Raw genomic sequence first — 22,267 nt, forward strand, 5'->3', positions numbered from 1 at the left:
GTGGTCAATTTTGGAATAAGTGTGATGTGGTGCTGAGAAGAATGTATATTCTGTTGACTTGGGGTGGAGAGTTCTATAGATGTCTATTAGGTCCGCTTGGTGCAGAGATGAGTTCAATTCCTGGATATCCTTGTTAACTTTCTGTCTCGTTGATCTGTCTAATGTTGACAGTGGAGTGTTGAAGTCTCCCATTATTATTGTATGGGAGTCTAAGTCTCTTTGTAAGTCTCTAAGGACTTGCTTTATGAATCTGGGTGCTCCTGTATTGGGTGCATATATATTTAGGATAGTTAGCTCTTCCTGTTGAATTGATCCCTTTACCATTATGTAATGGCCTTCTTTGTCTCTTTTGATCTTTGATGGTTTAAAGTCTGTTTTATCAGAGACTAGGATTGCAACCCCCGCTTTTTTTGTTCTCCATTTGCTTGGTAGATCTTCCTCCATCCCTTTATTTTGAGCCTATGTATGTCTCTGCATGTGAGATGGGTCTCCTGAAGACAGCAGACTGATGGGTCTTGACTCTTGATCCAGTTTGCCAGTCTGTGTCTTTTAATTGGAGCATTTAGTCCATTTACATTTAAGGTTAATATTGTTATGTGTGAACTTGATCCTGCCATTATGATATTAACTGGTTATTTTGCTCCTTAGTTGATGCAGTCTCTTCCTAGCCTCGATGGTCTTTACATTTTGGCATGTTTTTGCAATGGCTGGTACCGGTTGTTCCTTTCCATGTTTAGTGCTTCCTTCAGGGTCTCTTGTAAGGCAGGCCTGGTGGTGACAAAATCTCTAAGCATTTGCTTATCTGTAAAGAATTTTATTTCTCCTTCACTTATGAAACTTAGTTTGGCTGGATATGAAATTCTGGGTTTAAAATTCTTTTCTTTAAGAACGTTGAATATTGGCCCCCACTCTCTTCTGGCTTGTAGAGTTTCTGCCGAGAGATCTGCTGTCAGTCTGATGGGCTTCCCTTTGTGGGTAACCCGACCTTTCTCTCTGGCTGCCCTTAAGATTTTTTCCTTCATTTCAACTTTGGTGAATCTGGCAATTATGTGTCTTGGAGTTGCTCTTCTGGAGGAGTATCTTTGTGGCGTTCTCTGTATTTCCTGAATTTGAATGTTGGCCTGCCCTGCTAGGTTGGGGAAGTTCTCCTGGATGATATCCTGTAGAGTGTTTTCCAATTTGGTTCCATTTTCCCCCTCACTTTCAGGCACCCCAATCAGACGTAGATTTGGTCTTTTGACATAATCCCATACTTCTTGCAGGCTTTGTTCATTTCTTTTTCTTCTTTTTTCTTTTGGTTTCTCTTCTCGCTTCATTTCATTCATTTGATCCTCCATCGCTGATACTCTTTCTTCCAGTTGATCGAGTCAGTTACTGAAGCTTGTGCATTTGTCACGTATTTCTCGTGTCATGGTTTTCATCTCTGTCATTTCGTTTATGACCTTCTCTGCATTAATTAGTCTAGCTGTCAATTCTTCCACTCTTTTTTCAAGATTTTTAGTTTCTTTGCGCTGGGTACGTAATTCCTCCTTTAGCTCTGAGAGGTTTGATGGACTGAAGCCTTCTTCTCTCATCTCGTCAAAATCATTCTCTGACCAGCTTTGATCCATTGCTGGCGATGGGCTGTGCTCCTTTGCAGGGGGAGATGCACTCTTATTTTTTCAATTTCCAGCTTTTCTGCCCTGCTTTTTCCCCATCTTTGTGGTTTTATCTGTCTCTGGTCTTTGATGATGGTGACGTACTGATGGGGTTTTGATATAGGTGTCCTTCCTGTTTGATAGTTTTCCTTCTGACAGTCAGGACCCTCAGCTATAGGTCTGTTGGAGATTGCTTGAGGTCCACTCCAGACCCTGTTTGCCTGGGTATCAGCAGCAGAGGTTGCAGAAGATAGAATATTGCTGAACAGCGAGTGCACCTGTCTGATTCTTGCTTTGGAAGCTTCCTCTCAGGGGTGTACTCCACCCTGTGAGGTGTGGGGTGTCAGACTGCCCCTAGTGGGGGATGTCTCCCAGTTAGGCTACTCAGGGGTCAGGGAGCCACTTGAGCAGGCAGACTGCCCCTTCTCAGATCTCAACCTCCCTGTTGGGAGATCCACTGCTCTCTTCAAAGCTGTCAGACAGAGTCCTTCACGTCTGCACAGGCCTCTGCTCCTTTAGCTGAGCCCTGTCCCCAGAGGCGGAGTCTACAGAGACAGGCAGGTTTCCTTTAGCTGCTGTGAGCTCCACCCAGTTCGAGCTTCCCAGCAGCTTTATTTGCCTACTTAAGCCTCAGCGATGGCGGGCACCCCTCCCCCAGCCTCGCTGCTGCCTTGCGGTTAGATTGCCGCAGACTGCTGTGTTAGCAAGGAGGGAGGCTCCGTGGGCGTGGGACCCTCCCGGCCAGGTGTGGGATATATTCTCCGGTGTGCCAGGTACAGCGCAGTATTGGGGTGGGAGTTACCCGATTTTCCAGGTGTTGTGTGTCTCAGTTCCCCTGGCTAGGAAAAGGGACTCCCTTCCCCCCCGTGCTTCCCAGGTGAGGCGATGCCTCGCCCTGCTTCGGCTCTCGCTGGTCAGGCTGCAGCAGCTGACCCGCACGGATTGTCCGGCACTCCCGAGTGAGATGACCCCAGTACCTCAGTTGAAAATGCAGAAATCACTGGTCTTCTGTGTCGCTCGCGCTGGGAGATGGAGACTGGAGCTGTTCCTATTCAGCCATCTTGCTCCCAACGTTCCCAGGCTATCTTAAATGATATTTCTTTTTTCTTCCAACATAAAATTTTACTGTGAAAAATTCTGATGTTACCATAATTTTCTTTTCTTTATAAATCACAGGATATTTTTGTCTGGATTCCAAAAGGATTTTCTCTTTTTCTTTAAAGTCCAATTTTAGTATACGAAGTCTATATTTGTATATGTCTTGGTATTGGTTATACTGGGTGAGTATTCTCAAATGCATGTGTGTTTTTCCCATTTGTATTTTCATTTTTTGTCAGAAAAGTTTTATTCATTTGCAGTTTTTATTGTTTGTTCTGTTTCTTTTAGTATTTGTTGAGTTTCTCCTTTTGAAACTACTATTATTCATGTGTTGCATCTTCTTTGCCTAGCTTCAAAATTTGTCATTTTATTGGAAATTCTTTTTCTTCTTTCTTCTTTTTTTAAAAGATATTTTTTATTTTCAAACAATGCCAAACTTATAGAAAAGCTGTGTGAGGTACAAATAACTTTTTTCTGAACTATTTAAAAATAAATTGCCAATCTGATGCTCTCATCATGCCTAAACACATTAATTTATATTTCCTTATTCTCCTACATAACCACAACACAACCATGAAAATCAGCAAATTAAGATCTTTACATTAATTTGTTGTAATTTTTTCCTTTTGACAATTATAAACGGCATAAAACTAGATGTTGCTTTTGTTTTTATCTTCTGAAATCCAGCCTTTTACTTTTCACTGGGGAATTTAGTCCACTGACATTTATTGTAATTCATAATATATTTTTACTTACTTAAAATTTCATATTTTGTGCTTCCATTTGTTATATTTCATATATGCTCATTTGATTTTTTGCCTTCTTTTAGATTAATTAGATTTTGTAGGGGCTTTTTCTTATTTCTTATATTTTTTCTATCACCTAATTTAAAATTTTTACAATTTCTATTCTTTTATTGGTCATCCTAGACTTTTAATATACACGTATAACCTAACAAAGTCAAAGTTAAGCAAAAGTTTTTACCGTCTCCCTGGAAATAGAGCTTAGAACTCTTCATTGCTAAATCACAGCAACCTTCCACCCCCAGTCATATTTACATGTATTTTTCTCCATGATTTTAATTTTATGTTGTTTTTTTCTCCAAAATTGGATTTTATTGTAACTTTGATTTAGTTAGTGATTATATTTTCCCACATTTACCATTTCCTTTGCTCACTATTTCTTCTTGCATTTTATATCTTCTTTTATAGTTTTCTTTTTCTACCTTAAGTATACTCTTTATAATTTTCTTTAATAAGAATAAATTGGTTGTAATCTCTCAGTTTTTATTTCTGTGGAAGTTTTTATTTTACTCTTATTGTTGTCAGAAATTTTTCCTGGGTATATACTTCTAGGTTTACAATTATAAGGCATTATACTACTGTCTTCTGATTTCCATTGTTCCTCTTTAAAAGTCTGTGGTGAACCTAACTGGCATTCTTTTGCAGGTTATTGATTTTTTTCTCTTTTGACGGCTTTTATGATCTTTCTGATTTTTATGAACTTTCTTGTTCTACACTTTACAATGATGTGTCTAGGTGTGGATTTCCTTTTGTTTATTCTACTTTGGCTTCCTGGTATAAGGATTGTTTTATTTTTTAATGATGGAAAATTCTCAGCCATTATCTCTTTGAATATTATCCTTTACAACCACTCATTCGCTATAATATTTCCTTGTGCAAATCTGATTAAGGTAATGGCATACCTTATGCTAACCTCCGTGCTTTCCAATATTCCATTTCTGTTTTTCTTTTTCTTGGGTCTCTCCACTAAAATCTGGATAATATCTCAGTCTGTCTTTCAACTCACTGATTTTTTCTTTTGGTGATTCTAAACTGTTATTTAACCTCTTTAATCCATACGCTGAATTTCTAATTCTATTTGATTCCTTTTCAAATCTTTTAGTCACTCTTATAATCTCCTCTTTTATATTTCTAAATGCCCGATTTACTTCCATTTTTAACAATTCTAATGCATTGTGCATCTGATTCTGCAGTTTATTGTGTGTTCTGATTCTAGCACACGATGGCTGTGTGTGTGTGTGTGTGTGTGTTGAAAATATTCCCACAGAGGATTTTCATTTGATTCTTCCATGGATCTGGGTAGACTACCAATCCTGACACCTCTTTAAAGTAAATATTCAGCTTGGAGGTTACTTTTTAAGTTTTAGAGTTGTTGGGGAGTTTGGTCCCAGATACCTGTGAAGGCAAACTTGAGGTGAAGACTTCTTGCAGAAGGCTTTTACCTTATTTCACTCCACCCAGAATCAAAGCCAAACAGGCAAGGTTCACCACAATCTCGATGGTGTGAAGTTTTATTTTAACTGACCACTGAGGATTCTGCCTTACAGTGATGCCAGCTTCATGTAGTAGTTTCAGATCTGACTACACTCTCACCTTATGTGGGCTTTATCTTCTGCCTATTTAAAGTCTAGGCTCTAGGCCATGAGGGATCCACATATGCTCCATGACAAATGCAGGCCATAACTCTCTTGTCATTTTCAGGCTTTGAAGATGTATTTTACTTTCCCACCAACTTAGAAAAGCATTTAAATAAATTATCCAGCATTTTTAGGTGTTCTAAACTTGGATGATTTCTCCAGTCTCTTTCATGTCATTAGAAATAGAAATTCTTTCCTCTGAGTTTTCACAGTGATGTTAAATTTTCTTTGTCATGAAGTATTTTTTGGTGCTCTCCATGGACAATTTCTCCTCTCCATTCATCCTCTTATGAGGCAGGAACTATATACTATGAGTCTTTGCCAACACCAGGGTATATGAATTATCCTTGAGTCCACTCTAACTCCTAGTCTAATTGATGGCTCCCGCATTCAACAGATAAAGGGTGGGTGGATATTCACAGCTCAGGTTACTACTGTGTTTAACAGACTTTCATCTAGTTCAACTTCAGTGGCATTTTTTCCTAAACTCATTGTTTGAGTCTCTAATACCTTTAACAAACATGGTTCCAGGAAATCTATAGTTTCCAGCATGTATTGTTATCAATGTTGTTCTTCTCTCTGACTCTACCTACTTTACTCATGAGAACCACACCTATTTAAATGAAATGTTCAACCACTAGTTTCTCCAGCTCTTCCCTCCATCTTTTCTCCAATTTCTGTTCATTTTTGTCATCAGAATTATTTCCTAGAAGTACAGCGACTTTTCCCAATACAATGATATTATTTTCGTAACTGACCAGACTATATCTGTCTACAAATAGAGGAAGATAAATAAGTGGTGGAAGAACAGTTTTCAGGTAGATCAAAATGCTCTATCCCATTCCCTAAATAAATGTTCTCCTGTTTTCTGGTTTGTAAACATCCTCAGCCTCTGGTCAATGAAGCAGACATCAAGGAATTGTGAAATTACTTCCCCCCACACCCTAGGTGTTTTGTTTCATGAAGTTAAATAAATAAAACCTGGCTGTGTCATAAAGAGAAACCTATGCAAGATTTATTCCTCTAATTTAGCTCCATCTTTCTTATATTAAGGTGATTCTTCTTAGATTATAGCACGAGATTGTCCATTAAGACCAATCTTTAGTGTTATAGGGTTTTGTCTTTTTTTCTGGTCCTTCAGGAATATTTATATCTTTCGGATATTTTGAAAAGCTGTATCAGAAACTGCAAGCCATATGCCATTTAAACAAGAAGACCCTTCCTTGGCCTTCACAAATTACATGAAAATATGATGCTTTCACCCAAAGTTTGTGTCTTCCACATCCCTGATAAGTTGGCAAATGTTTCCATAGGAGGCTGGTATGCTGAGGGATTCCAAATATCTTGGCTCAAACTTGAGAGTGATGACTGCTTCATGCTCATCCCCCTGCAAGAATATATACCAGTTGATAGAGGCAAAAACCAACCCAGATGACCAAGCTAAGCCTACGGTCTCAGGAAAATAGTTATATACACAACCCCTTCCTCCCTCTCACCTATTCCTGATACCAGGCCTCACTCCCAGGTCCACTTCTCTCACCATGAAGGCCAATGTTCAAGGCTTCCTTTGCCAAGTTTTAGGTTTCCTCCTAATGACAATACTTCCTCCTTCCCCAATCACCAAATCCTTGATTTTCTTAGCAGTTCCTCACAACAGCAGAAGCTACTCATGTAATTGCTGATGAAAGGAACAAAGTGAAAACAGAGAATCCCTTGAAGATTGGACATCCTTGGGTGGGTGAGGAATCCTTTTACTAGCAGAATTAGGTCTAGTCAGCTCTTTCTTAATGTTCTGAGCCATCAAGACAAGTCAATAATTTCTCATGTGCATTTCCCGATGTTCCTCATAGTCAACGAATGAATATTTTGCCCCTGGGTTAGAATAATAATTTCTGCATCACTCCACCTGGGTAGGTGGCATTGTAGGCATCCAGAAACTTCATACCAATTAACATTTTCTGCCAAGTATATGCATTTTAAGAACCCCACCCAGATTAACAAATAAACTTTCACTTACTAACTGAATGACTGGAAATGGCCAAGCTTGGGAATTCTCAAGGTTGTAGCCTCAATGAGAGAACTATTAAATAATTTTGCAGTTCAGCAATCTTACTCAGGGATGATGGATATGTGCCAGTTTTAATAAAGCCTTTAGTGTTGGGCTGAAGGGCTCTGTCATTGGACCTGCTTAGTTAAAATTATAGATGACACAAAGCTGGGAGGAACCACTAGTGGGTGGATTGACAAGTTAAGACCCAGTAAACAGACAAAGCAATGGTCTGAAACAAATGGGGGAAGGGAGAGAGCTTTTAACTAAGAATAAAATTATCTGCATTTAGAATTAAAACATTAAATTGCTTAATATAATAGTCTAATCAGGGGAATGCATAAGTTGATAGCAACTCCTATATAAATATCTTGAGGTATTAATTTATTAGACACTAAATATTAAGCAACCATGTAATCTAATTAGACAAACAAACAGAAACCCTCTGTAATACTATCAGCCTAAATCCAGACCAAGGGAGACTATAACCTCCCATCCACTACATTGTCAGAACCATCCTGGGGTAGTGTTCAGGTGCCATAAGTTGAGAATGCCGGAAAATGTGGGCATCCTCAGAGAAGAGCGACTTGGATTATAAAGCATCTAAAAGATCTAGAAACTCTATTACATGAGAAAAAAATCAGATAAACCAAGTGATTGGGGCTGAAAAAGAGAAGATCACTATTTTTAATGATTTAAAGTGCTGTCAGATGAATGAGGCAGCAGATTTACCTCTGCTTGGTCTATTTTACAGAACTCAGGCCAAAGACAGAAAATTTTCAGAAGGGAGATTTATTTCAACTTAAAAAAGAATATCTAATCAACTTCAGCTGTACCACAATGAATGGGCTGTCTCATAAAGTAGTGAGCTCTTTATCATTGGAATCATTCAAGAAGAGTCTAGATGACTGTCAGGAAACTTAACAAAATAATTCTTTGAGGGGGGTGGTGAGAGTTGGACAAAATGGTCTCCAACCTTCACAAGCTCTGATTTTAAAATTATTTTATACTAAGGTTTTAATGACTAATACGTATAATAAGACCATCTGACACACACAATGACTAATGGCACCACATCAGGCATTATCAAAGACATTATCACAGGACTTGGGAGATAAAATTTTTGTCTGGGGTAGGGCAAGGAGGGTCTTCTTAATGCATATTCACTGGCAACTTCACTGTTGCACAAGACTAGTTTCGGTTTATTATGCTTGCCTGCATCAGTCTCCTTCTGAGTTATTGAAGACAGGGAGCACAGAAGGAAGGAAGAGAATACATTTTATGTTTATTAAGCCTCTGTGAATTTTAACCGTGCACTTTTACATATATTACTTCATGTAGTTTTCAAGACAACCTAGAGCAGTAGAAAAGTATTAGGCCTATTTTACATGTGAAGATAGGACATCCAGAAAAGGCAAGAGCCAAAGGTCACCCACCTAGTAAATGAGAACAATAACACCATGACAAAGAAAAAGCAGAGGATACATGGGCTCTTTCAAAGTCCATCTTATGGAATTTTAGATTCCTGAGATGAAAAGAACTTTAGAAGCTCTATATTCCAACCCACCTATCAGTAACATGAAGTCCTTCTTAGTTTTGGAAAATTGGCTTTGCGCACTTAGGTCAACCTAATAAGAGAATAATAAAGCTGACTTTTAAAACCTAATGACTCTCATGGCTCTGTCCTTCCCAACTTTACCTACTTCAGACCAGGCTCCTGTGGCAGATACCCAGTACAGATTAATGAGTGCCTGGCCTTGGTGGCAGAGCCCACAGCAGACTATCCCCACAGGATCCTGGAGCTCACCACTGGAATCTGGAACCTGGTGTAGTCTCAGGCCAAATTTCAGTTCTTGCCAGTCTAGGCACCTAGAGAGCTGCCTCTGTTACAAACCACCCCATAGGCCCGCACTCCAGGGAGCAAGGCTCAGTGGGAAAGAATGTGTTCCTAATGTCCGTGTCATTGGTTTTGTTTCTTTCTCTGAATTTCCTGACTGGGCTGTGGATGCTTCCATGCTGCCTCAGAGAGAAGGCCCCAAGATGCAATGCTTTCCACCCCATAACTTCCTCTCATTCCTGCAGGCAGCCTTGGGTGCAGTCCAGCCTCAGAGCCAGTGCAAGGGGTGGAAACTCATGGCCTCCTGGTGTGATTCATTGGCCTCTCTGTTCCCAGCTTGTGATATGTCCTGGCTCCAAAGTTCATTAAATCTTTGAAGGGGAGCCCAGGAGAATTGAGTGGCATGAGGAAAAAAAAGAGAGAGAGCTAGAGAGAGAGAAGGAGAGGAAGGAGAAAGAAAAATGTATTGGTCCCTAGCATCCTTCAGAGCAGGGATCAAGAACAGGTTTAGCTAGTTCTCTAAATTCTAAAACAGTAAGCTCTGCTGAGGTCTCAGCTCACTCTCCTGGCTTCTAGCATGCTGTTCCAGACTGAAAAAAATACCAAGTTGTGTCAGGTATTCTCTCTGCCCTTGGAAAGTTCATGCCTCCTGGTAAAGTCTTTTTGGACCCTCGAACTCACAATGCTCCCTTCCACCGTGATCTCATAGCACTCTACCTCTTCTGTGAGTCTGCTTAAGTCCCTTACGGCATTAGAAGCACACAGGTATCTGGGACCAAACTCCCCAACAACTCTAAAACTTAAAAACTAACCTCCAAGCTGAATATTTACTTTAAAGAGGTGTCAGGATTGGTAGTCTACCCAGATCCATGGAAGAATCAAATGAAAATCCTCTGTGGGAATATTTTCAACACACACACACACTAAATCCAAGAACAAGATTTTAATCATCTTTATATTCACAAAGCATCTAGCACAGTGCCTGGCACACATTAAATGTTCAATCAATGTAAAATGAATGCAGTCTTACTGGGGAGATAAAAGATATATAAGTACAGATTTAAAGTACATGCTAGGCAGTACAAGTGGGGAATAAATGGGGAGAACCCCAGGTGGTGCGTCATCTCACATGGCTCTAATCCCAGCTTGGCCATTAATAGCTGTGTAAACTTGGACAGGTTGCTTCTACTCTCCAGACCTTGCCAATCCAGGCACCCAAGCTTTCATGTCTTTAAATCAAGGGGCTGATAAAGAATTTCTGAAGACCCAAAAAGAAGGTTCAGAGGTGAGAGACATCTAAAGGACTGGACTGAAAAGGCCATGTAAACTCAATACTTTCTGGTAGTTCCCGCCCTCAACTTCTCCCTTGGAGGTAGGGCTGCCCTCACCGAATTGCATCTCCTGATTCTTTTGCCACCAGGAAGTGAAGGGCCTCAGGTGGAGGAATCCTCTTGTGAATATCTGCTCTTATGGGCTTCTCTCCATACCACTTGCCCATTCTGTTTCAGAATGGAAGCAAACTTTCTGGTCTCTGAATTCCTGAATATACTTTTCCCACCATTTTGAATACTGAGGCATCTGCCCATCCCCAGTTCTGAAGCATTTAATATTCCATAATTATATCTGCAATTGCATCCAGCCCCTGGGATGCAATTTATCTGCTTTGGGAATTGCAATTCATTGAAAGACTATGTTGCAGGCCCTCTCACCAGCTCCTCACCTTTCTCAGGCCTCCACCCATTTTTATCACTGGTCCACACCTTTCCTATGTGGAAGATATTCTCCTTTATGGAGATAATGGATACAAAATTAGAGTTTGAGTAGCTCTGGTTTCTTTCATCGTCCATTAACATTTCACCAGCCATCCAAAACATGGACCTGTGTCTCCTTCGATCATCTTCTGCAGTTTAGGAATTCTGACATTCTTCTTATAGGTTTCTGTTAACCTTGGGTAGGTCTTCCTTCCATGTGTTCGATATGAGTTCTAAATTTCTCTTCAAAGACTCAATATGTCAGCATGTTCAATTCTTTGCCTTCTACTTTTAAACTTAACTTCCTCCTGAAGCAGCCTTTTTCGATTACCTGCTCCATCCCGACTCATTCTGATTACCCGCTCATTCTCCACCCTGACTCACTCCGATTTCCTGCTCTGCCATATCCATTTTTCCTGCCAAACCACTCGCCTGGTAACTATCTTTAAATTAGCCAGTCGGAATTAGTTTAGCCTGTGCTGTCTAACCCTAACCAATAGGGGAAGGACACAGCAGCAGGGGCCACCTGCATCAGCAATAAGAATCCCTTCGCCTCCCTTATCCAAGTGTGCACTCACCATTGCTCCATCTGTAAGGGTGCACCCTTCTATAGAAGTACACTGCCTTGCTGAGAATTAAAAATAAAATTTTATATTCAAGTGCTATTTCTTTTGTGGCCTCGAAACTTTATTTATAACACATGTCTCACAAATGTACCTTTAGAAAACTGAACTCAACCAGAGTTCCTAAGGCAACTACGTTATTTCTTTCACCTCACACCTCATCCTCCTGAGTGTAGCTGGGACTACAGGCGCGCACCAAAAACTACATATTTTTACAGGTGGTTTCCCTCTTTCTTCCTTATCAGAGTTATTTGCAACTAAATAGCCCCAATTATGACTCAGATTCTTCTAGGCTTTTAAATCTGCTTCACTTTCAGAGCCCTGGGTTTACATCTGATTTTCTATGACATTTGCTTCACTCAATCCAAGGACGGTGCCAGAGTTCGCATCCTTGCTACTTCTAAGACTATTTCTCCCAAAGTTTCTGCTATTTCTTCATCTTTAAAATTAGTTTTTTCGGGCCGGGCGCAGTGGCTCAAGCCTGCAATCCCAGCACTTTGGGAGGCCGAGACGGGCGGATCACGAAGTCAGAAGATAGAGACGATCCTGGCTAACACGGTGAAACCCCGTCTCTACTAAAAAAAAAAATACAAAAAACTAGCCGGGCGAGGTGGCGGGCGCCTGTAATCCCAGCTACTCGGGAGGCTGAGGCAGGAGAATGGCGTAAACCCGGGAGGGGGAGCTCGCAGTGAGCTGAGATCCGGCCACTGCACTCCAGCCTGGGCGACAGAGCGAGACTCCGTCTCAAAAAAAAAAAAAAAAAATTAGTTTTTTCTTATTGATAAGCATTGAGTCTAGAGATCGGAAGGATTCTCCCAAATTTAAAATGGTGGCAGTCTCTGGGGAGGGAGGAAGGGACACAGAACTGAGGTAGGGGTGCAAAGGGAATTTCAACTTTATCTGTAATGACTTAGTTCTTCAGTAAGTCCAGAGCAAATGTCTCAAAACAGTCACACTTGTTAATTCTGGGGGTTAGTTATACATTCATTTGTGTTAGATTATTCTCTGTATTTTTCATATATTTTTCAAAATGAAATAATACATTGAAAAACAAGTCCACAGTGCCAGTTCACCCCATGGCTTCTTCCATTTTCTAAGAGAGAAATTCATAAAGTAATACTGGAATTTATCAGATATTCTACTTCTTCAGACATTTCAGCTCCACCTTTTAGGGCATACCCTTCACACTGGCCACACACACATACACACACACAGAAATACATGTCTTTGGATATTATTTATATAAAACATATAAAATATGTTATGGAGATTATAAATATATCCACAATATATTGTGTGTGTATGCATGTATAATCTCCAAAGACATATATATCCAACAGCACCATGCTATCTTCTGTCTTCCTCCCTGGGCTGAAGTCTTTCTTTTATTCATGCAATCAATCCCGGGCACCCACTTAGATCCCTATCTCGTTCCTCAAGACACATTTCCTTCTGACATCTTCTATCCTGCTTTATTCCTTCTACCTTGGCTGGGTGTCCAGGACTCATTTATTACCTAATAATTTGAAGCATAATGGTGCAGTGCTCAGGTTCTTTTTCCTTTTCTTCCTGAAAGGACATGACTTTACCTAGAGCCTACATTGGGGGTAACTACCTTTTCTCTATGACAGCTAGCTGAGAGTTTATTTTACAAGAAAAGCTGCCATAAACTGCAGCCTGTTATCTGAAAGAGGCTGCATAAGCCCACAGGCTACCTGAATGAGTGACTGCTGATCCTCGTCCCATGCCAGGGAAGAAAGGGACAGAAAAGGAAAGGCCCAGCAGAACAAAAACTCACCTCCCTCTTTCGTGTTTTCTTAATGTTAATTCTGCGTAGGACAGACAATACAATAGAGGCCATTAAGCCAAAGTAGGACCCACATTAACAAAATTTACAAATGAAGTTTTACGTGCAAGATGTGCAGCAGATATGAAATTGTTAAATGGCAAAAGCTCAGCCTACTTCAGCAGGTGGAGAGGAAGAGTTTGAGAGTGCACCAGAAGTAACCATATGTGATGAAGGATGATGAAGTTAGCATCATCAGTCCTAAATTTGTTCTCTTATGGAATCTTATATATTCTCAAATGCCATAGGCCAAAGAAAGCAGGGATTCTGTCATACACTACAAAATTTGCAAAAAAAGACAAAGTCCTTCTTCATTTAGGTCCTGCATTGCACACAATTTATTGCACACAATAAATAGCAAGATCAGAATAAATATTGAAGTAATCAGAGGGATGACAATTCTGTACCTTAAACCATTCATAAGGCCAGGCATGGTGGCTTACACTTACATTCCCAGCACTTTGGGAAGCTGAAGTGGGAGGATTACTTGAGGCCAGGAGTTTGAGATCAACATAGTGAGATCCTGAGGACCGTTTTATACAAAAAAATTTAAAAATTAGCCAGGTGTGGTGGTGCACGTCTATAGTCCTAGCTACTCAGGAGGCTGAGATGGGAGGATCACTGCACTCCAGCCTTGGCAACAGAGCAAATAAATAAATAAATAAACCACTCATAGATAGAGAATGAGCCTTTTCCACAGTTAGTGTGAACCCCTGTGATTAATCAAAGAAAGTGACATATGTACTGTTCTGAATCAACTTGACACCCAGAAGAGGACAACAGAGGTAGAGGCCTAAAACTCAATTCACCAGAAAATTTCTCCTTAATCACACCTGGTTCAGGATCTCACTAATACTCTATAGAGCACGTTTTTTTTGGTAATAAATGCCAGAATCAGAACTATTATGCTACTTTGGTTTTCTTTTATTTAACGTGTATGATTTCGGTATATACACATACACATATATAGTCGCCATGCTCTTGAGTTAGCTACTTGAAAAATTCTACCCGGTTCTTTCCATGGTGGGGGTTCGGTTCCTATCAACTCATTTTCTTGTATCCCTTATTGTATTTGATTCAGCATAAAGTGATTTTTCTTGAAAGTTGTTAATAAACAGTTGAAATGGACTCCACTGACATTTCCTGTGAAAGCTCTGTGCCAAGAATGGGAGACTTGGGAAAGTTGTCCCCTTTAAAGAATTCTTAACCTAGGCAAGCCACATGTGACACCAGACAGGATCTAGAAATGGTTTAAAATTCAGTTTCCACCAGGATGGCACTTATCATACAATTGAAAAAGAAAGAATTATTATTACATGAAATGCTAAATAACAATAAGAGTTCAAGTTAACAGTTTAGATAATATGAAATAATACACCATTTATTGCTACGTGAATGTTAGCAATCGCAGTTACCACAGTGTATCAGAGAGGGACAGATACATTTCATAGATGGACAGTGAAGTATTTTCATTGCACAGGAAACTATATACATGCATTTAAGTAACCATAAATTTACGTTATTTTACATGGTTTTAGGACTTTAGAGCTTCCAACACCAATTTACATGCCTTTCATCTGATCTTCACAACATCCATGTACAGCAGGCAAGGTCAGTATTACCTCCTTTTAGAGATGAGAAAGATAATGCTTAGAACCACGTTATTTTGCTCCTTCAAGGGCAAAAGAACCAAAGTAATTTGACAAGTATTTGAAAACTTTAGCCTTTATTGAAAACTGTAATATTTATAGTTGAACAGACTCACAGACTTTGGCTCAGGAAACTTAAGAAACAATCAGGAGCCACAGGCATGAGGTATAAAGCACAAATGCTCCATAAATTATAAAACTACAACATGTTAGTGGTGGTGGTTGCTTTCTTTTAGACACCATTTCTGAGCCCAGAGATGTAAATGCCATTTCAGTCCTAACTACAGCACAGTCTGCGAAACATCCCAGACCCTACTGTGCAAGGAGTCAAGACCTGCTGGAGTGCCCCCTTCCTCCATCAATTCCTAATGCCGCCAGAGCCAGGACTGAAGAGAGGAAATTGCAACCCTCCGTTTTACGACCTTGATGCTGTGGCTGAAGGGTTTAAGACAGCCAGCCTGACTAATCAGGGAGGCTGGACGCCTTGGGAAGCCTTCCCTTCATGTTTTGTTTGCTCCTAACATGTCGCAGTCCCCGTGGGAGTGATGAAGACAAGTCCTTCCTGGCAGCTGGCCCTGGCAGGCCTGCCAGCCTCCTCTAGATCTAAGTCAGGGAGGCTGGGGGTAGCGGGCTGGGTGGACTTACAGTAGACTTTCCACAGAGCTTTGTATATTGTGTGTCATGCAAACTACAGTGGCTAAGAGAGGGGCTCTGGGACCAGCCAAATCTAAGTTCATATCCAAGCTCTGCTGCTGGCTAGCTTTGCAATCCTGTGAATTACTTCACTTCTCTAAGCCTTGGTTTCCTCTGCATAGTAATAATCCCTACTCTAAGAATCTCTAATTCTGTAAAGATTTAATGAGATAATGTGGGTATTTAGCATAGCACCTTGCACAAAACAATCATTGTTAACTATTGTTTTCTTTTTTTTTTTTTTTTTTAAAGAGATGGAGTCTCACTATTTTGTCCAGGTTGGTCTCCAACTCCTGGGTTCAAATGATCCTCTCACCTTAGCCTCCCAAGTAGCTGGAACTACAGGGCTGTGCCACTGTTTCCAGCTATAACTATTATTGTTGTAACAACTATTACCAATTATTATTACTTAGTATGCCAGTAAACTGGTTAGAGATGAATGAAGTGAAAGATCTAAGTAACTTTGGGTCCAGGATCTGTGGTCAATTGACTAGAGTGCTCACTGTTCTTCCCTATTTGGAGTGGCTGGAAGAGATGAGAGGAAGGAGGTTCAGTAAGCACCCCTGATATGTGGGAGATTTACTTCTACTATTTATGCAATCCTCACCCCTACTGTCATACTACTATCTTCATGTTATAGATGATCCACATGAGATTCAGGCAGAGCCCAAGGTCATGGTGCCAGTCAGTGACTAATCAAACACAGGTGTGGGTGACTCTAAAACCCAGCTCCATCTAAAATGCCCCAAGGTTTTGCCCAGGTCCAAGAAAGAGGTCATGAATCTGAAAGTCTGGAAAGTGAATTCTAGCTACTATTTTGTCCCAAACTAGCTGGGTACCCTTGGATAAGCATCTTGCTTCTGAGGGCCCAAGATGCCACATCTGTAAAACGAGACGTGGCCTTGATGACACATTAGAACCCACCATGTCTGCATTCTCAGAGTGTCTGATCCAGAGCAGTCATTACAGGCTTACTGCACTGGGAGTCAGCTCTCCCTACCCTAAGGACCCCTCACCCGTGGATTACTGGAGCTCCATCTATACAATTTGTTTCCCTTCCATTGATCTTTCCTGTCCCTTCCTACTACACAGTCCCACTAGCCATCCCTCTGTGCACATCCCTCTGCTCTAAGCCACACAGTCGACAACACTTAAGTGGACACTACTGCATTTGACAGTGTCCCAGAGTAATATTAAATAAGGTTGTTATTTATTCCCTTTGAGATTGTGTTATTAACAGTTCTTGTCCTGAAAGCATAAGGGATGCCCAATCTTTAAATGTTCTGGGGCCCAAAAAGGCATAACCTGATGTTTGGCCTAGAGAAACCTGTGGCCCTTTCCCTCTTTCCATCTGCCCAGCTACATAAAGAGCCAAGAGACTCTAGGACCACACTCATCCTGATGTCCTCATAGATGGACAACTATAGCCTCTGGGTTTCTCCATGAAACTCTGAACAAATTCAAAACCTGGGGTCCCAGCTTCGCTGGGAGGAGCAAAGGATTAAAGTACTAGGGAGACTCACACACAATTGTTAACAGTTTATCATCTGAGACCACTCCACCAGCATCCCAGACACTGATGTGGGAAATAGAGCTGGGTGGTATTTACTGTTCTAATGCCAAGAGTAACCCATGGGGAAGGGAGAGAGAAAGGAGGCATTCACCCCAAGAATGTTTTCTTAGGGAGGCAGATGTGACATTTTAAGCTGACAGAGGGATGCTGAATGATGTGGAAGCTGAAGGCATGACCCTGAAGTGGCACAGTTCTGATTCATAACCTGTGTGACCTCAGGAGAGTTATTCAATCTCTGTTTCCTGATCTGTAAAATGAGTCTGATCACTGGTCATATAGAGTCTTTTTAAAAATTAAATGAAATAGCACGAAGATCTTTTCATTTAATAAGCACTCATTAGATTGTAACTACTATTTTTGGCAACTGGTGGGTGAGTCCTGCCACAATGCCTACGTTCTTTTGTTTGACAAATTCAGATTATCTTATACCAAGTTTTCTTAAATAAATCTTGAGACTATCAGAAGAAAATGTGCTTTCTTTCAAATGGGCAAGACAGGCACATTAGAGAGAAATTATATAAAATATATAGTAACTATATAAAATAAATAGGTGGCATGGAGTCCCACAGGTCCCCAAAGGCTAGTGGCTGGTCCTTCTCCTCAGCACTCACCTCTGTCTGGGGAGCCGGACCTGGGGGCAGGGACCCTGAGAGGACATGGGTTAAAGTTCTGGGTTAGGGGAGTGGGGTACAAAGACAAATGCTGCTGTACAGAGAGCATCCTCTCTACAGCACCTTTCCAGCTAAAGAGCAAAAGTCACTGTGACCATGCAGTGGGAGCTCTGCACCTCTTACTCACAGTGTTCCCTGACTCCACGTTCCTTGCTGCTGTTGCTGAATGGCTCACTGGCCTGGAGAGAGCTGAGAGCCAGCCTGTCACTTCTCAAGAGGGACAAGAAGCAAAGGCAGCCACATCTAGTCATCATCCCTTAGCTGCCCTATCCCAACTTTGATAGTCCTTGAAGATTTTGAAGCACATTTAGGAGAGGCAAAGTGAAAAGCATGTAGCAGGGTGGGCAGATGGGTGATAGTTGTTGGTCATCACTGTCCTACAGCTCAGCATGCAGCTTACTCTGGGATGGTTCCCACCCAGAAAATGGCAACCATCAGGAAAACAGACCAAATATGTGATACAATACTCTGGGGAAGATGGGAACAGGTAAGACCAGGAGGAAGTAAGAACTGATTCTTTCCCACAAGGGACAATCAGAAATTAACAGGTAGAACTTTCATGAATGAAAGAAGCAATGTATCAATGAATTAATGAATTACAGTTATTCCAGCTGGTTCTTCAGTGGATTGATGCCAGAGGTCTATTAGGAAAAGGGCCAAAAAAGTCAGGATGGAGGCTCTAGGGACCTATATGGGCTCGTCTCAGACCCACTTCAGCCTCAGAACAGGAGCCATAGTGTTTGAACATATGAAAAGTCCCACAGTGAGAAAACCTCCAAATACAAAGTCCTGTTGAGCCATTAGGCTTCAGGACAATATATGCCAGAATTACTTCCTGCACTGCCCTGTGTTCAGCAAATACAAAAATGCGTTTGTTCTGTGAGGCTGGCTCATTAAAGTGACATGAGCTAATCTTACCACATCGAGAGATGTCTGAAATAAAACAAAAACAAGAGTTGGCGCCAAATCAACTCTAAACACGCAGAATGTTTAATCCCAAGATTTTCACCCACTGGTGGGCAGCAGGGCATTTAGCAGAACCCCCTCCTTGTGACTGAAACTGTCGCCCTCATCTTCCCCCTCCAGACTCATGAGCTGAAAGCTTTGCAAGCATTTTTGACTCCTTTCTTTCCATCCTTCCTGATCCTAACAGTCATTATGTCCTGCCATTTCTTCTTTTGAAAAACATTTACATCTGCTCTTGGTTTTCCATCCAGATGGCTACAACCCCAGCCAGAGCCTTCATCCCCTTGTGACTGTTTTAAGACCCTCTTGGGAAGACACCTCCATATACTGTCAGCATGTTGGTGTCTTACCAATCTTCCTAAACACAGATTTTTCATGTCATGCCCTTATGTCATGCCAGTGGCACCTCATTCCTACCAAGTCTTGTCTTCCCTTAATCGCATTGGGTGTGTCATCCTTTGAATCTTGTATTAGGGTTCTCTAGAAAGAACCAATAGGATGGAGAGAAGGGAGGGAGGTGAGAGAGAGAGAGAGGGAGAGAGAGATGAAAGGGGACATATTAGGGGAAGTGGTTCACAAGATTATGGAAACCAAGAGGTTCCACAACAGGCCGTCTGCAAGCTGGAGACTCTGGGATGCTAGTAGTGTGGCTCAGAACAACTCAGAACCAGGAAAGCTGATAGTGTTACTCTCAGTCCAAGGCTGAGGCTTGAGAACCTGAGGGGTCACTGGATAGTGTTACTCTCAGTCCAAGGCTGAGGCTTGAGAACCTGAGGGGTCACTGGTGTAAGTCCTACAGTCCCAAGATTAGAGAGCCTGGAGTTCTGATGTCGAAGGGCAGGAGAATAAGAGTGTCCCAGCTTCAGGAAAAGAAAAAATTCGCCTTTCCTCTGCCTTTTTGTTGTATTCATGCCCCCGCCAATTAGACGGCACCAGCCCACACTGAAGATGGGTCTTCCTCCCCACTCTGTCCACCAACCCACACAACCAGTCTACTCTGGCAACACCCTCACAAACACACCCAGAAATCATGCTTACCATGTTAATCCATTCAGATTGACACCTCCATTCACAGATCTGTTCCATCGTCAAAGTTTTGAATCCTGAAGCCCTCTATCATTCCCTGGCACAGCCCTGCCCAGTCTTCATAGCTGCTCAGGGCCACCTCTATTGTGAAGCCTTCCCTGACTCTGCAGAACAAATGTTCTATGTTACTTTACTCCTTCCTTTTATGTAACACTCATCACATTTTATCTTTTAAGTGTACTTACAAAGTTAATTATGAGTTATTTATCCATCTCAACCAACCCCCTTGCTGCCAGCTCGGTGTATGAAACCTCACAGTAGTGAACACTGGATAAATATTGTTAAATTTATCCTAACCATTCCCATCATGTCTACACTTGCCTGTAGTCCATTGCTCATGCTTACCCCAACCAGTTCACAATCCTTTTTATGATCCCCTCCACTTTTTAAATCCTACCCTCTCATCAAGGCTCACCTGTGTTTCTAAACTCCTGCACAGGACCCTGAAGTACAAAGTCCTGCCATATCAATTTTGTCTCCTGCTTCAACAAGATGGGTCTAGACTGGTAGATTACAGAATCTAACTTTGTAGTGAATCTGATTGCAGCAAAGCATTTGACAAGCATTTCAAGATAGCCTCATGGGCAAGCATAGAGAAACATGGACTGAATACTAGCGTGATTAGGACAATTAATAGCTAATTGAATTACCATGTCCAAAGGGTGTAGGCCTCGATCCTGTACTTAAGTTATTCAACAAATATTTATGAGGTTTCATTTTTATTAAGGGCTTAAATAAAGGCATGCTTAATACATAAGTGATGAATATCAAATAGCAACTGCCCAAATAAAGGGAAGAAGGGTGAAGGGTGAAGGACTTCACACGTGATTTATCAGCAATAGGTTTGAAAAATATGTAGGAGGTTTGACTGACAGTAAAATCAATATGTAATGATAGTGTGATAGAAGAAGGAAGAAAAGGGAGAAAGGGAAGGAAAGAGGAAAAAATAAATGATTTCAGGTGGCATAAATGGAAGCTGAACAGTGCCACCCAAAGCTTCATGGCACACTAGGGAGGTTAGTAAGTAATACTTTAACAAATGGCTCAGTGGTCGAATAATTCAGGAAAAATTAGATGAAGTAAAAATTAGATGAAGTAAAGGTAGACAGGACTACTCAGATCCTTTAGTACTCTAACATACATTCTGAAATCTCCAAGAGGGATATTAGTCTGCAGGATTTCCCAAACATATTTGACTGTGAAACTAAGTGATCACCCACCCTTCACCTCCAGACCATGTCACAGGGGCTGGGATTGATGGGACACACTTTGGGAAACATCAATTCAAGGCAAAGCAATTCAATTCCCTGGGTTGATTGGAGCCTATCTAGAGTATTGCGTGCAGCTGCAGGCACCTCAAAGGAAGTGGAATAGAAATCAGTTAAACTGGATTAGGAAGAGCCATCACGTTGGCAAAAGGATTCAGAACTGAAATATCTGAGGAATGCTAGAGAAATTGACATGTTTTGCCTAGAGAAGAACTGACTTGGCAGGAGAGGGGGTGGTCACTGAAGGCTGGGGACTTGATCAGTATACTTAAATATGTGAAGATCTATCATATGAGAAGGAATTCGGCTTGTTCATGTGTGACCTCAAAGGAAAAATCTAAGACCAAGAGTTGGAATTCTCGGTGAGTCATATTTTAGCTCGATCTAATATGGTTTCTTTTATACATATTCCTTTTGGCTAAAATTCTGGTGCAATACTTACTGCCGAGCAAGGAGTATTATACTGTAAATCTTCCAATTCCCTTGCCTTTCTTTTTTCTTTGTCCAGCAACAGAAATTGAGTCACAAGAGATCAAACAGGACACTCAAATCCTATCTGAAGTAGTTTGAAAAAAAGAAAGATGAGTCCATGGATGGGTCCCAGCCAAGACCTTGAGGGAAAACTGAGAATCAAGACAGGAAGAGAAAACAGCAACCCTAAGTCCAAAGGGCAGAGAACAGCCAAAGCCAAGGGTCAGTCCAAGACAGCGAAGCACTGACAGGGGTACAGGTCAAGAGCCTGGCCCTACTGATTGCTGTGAACAGCAGCTCCTCTGTAGGGAGTTCTGATGCGACATGTCAGGCTAGTAGGGTTCACAAAGGGCCAAACCAGGGAGCAAAAGGGTCTTTCTTAGCTACCCCAGGGACATCATTTGCCATAGACAAGAAGCAGTTAAGTGTCACTCATACAAAACACCAATATTTGATTCACTTCCATGAATCTCCTTCAATTAACCTTTTAGGACTAATATTTTAAGACTCTTCCTCTTATGCTGAATTTCTTCAGAATTCGTATTCCTTGGTCCAAGCTCCTCATTTGACAAATGAGGAGGCAGAGGCCCAGGGAGGGGAAATGATTTGTC

At 41.2% G+C, this 22,267-nt stretch overlaps 1 long non-coding RNA gene across 1 annotated transcript in view; it reads right to left on the bottom strand.

Moving 5' to 3' along the window:
- Nucleotides 1–2,609: 2,609 nt before the first annotated feature.
- LOC111549612 overlaps nucleotides 2,610–22,267 on the bottom strand; it is a 142,630-nt gene continuing 122,972 nt past the window's right edge. The window contains exon 3 of the long non-coding RNA XR_002733781.1: nucleotides 2,610–6,562. This is a non-coding gene — a long non-coding RNA (uncharacterized LOC111549612). The remainder of the gene's footprint in view (nucleotides 6,563–22,267) is intronic.

Source organism: Piliocolobus tephrosceles, chromosome 1, assembly GCF_002776525.5.
Source record: "Piliocolobus tephrosceles isolate RC106 chromosome 1, ASM277652v3, whole genome shotgun sequence".
NCBI classification, from domain to species: domain Eukaryota; kingdom Metazoa; phylum Chordata; class Mammalia; order Primates; family Cercopithecidae; genus Piliocolobus; species Piliocolobus tephrosceles.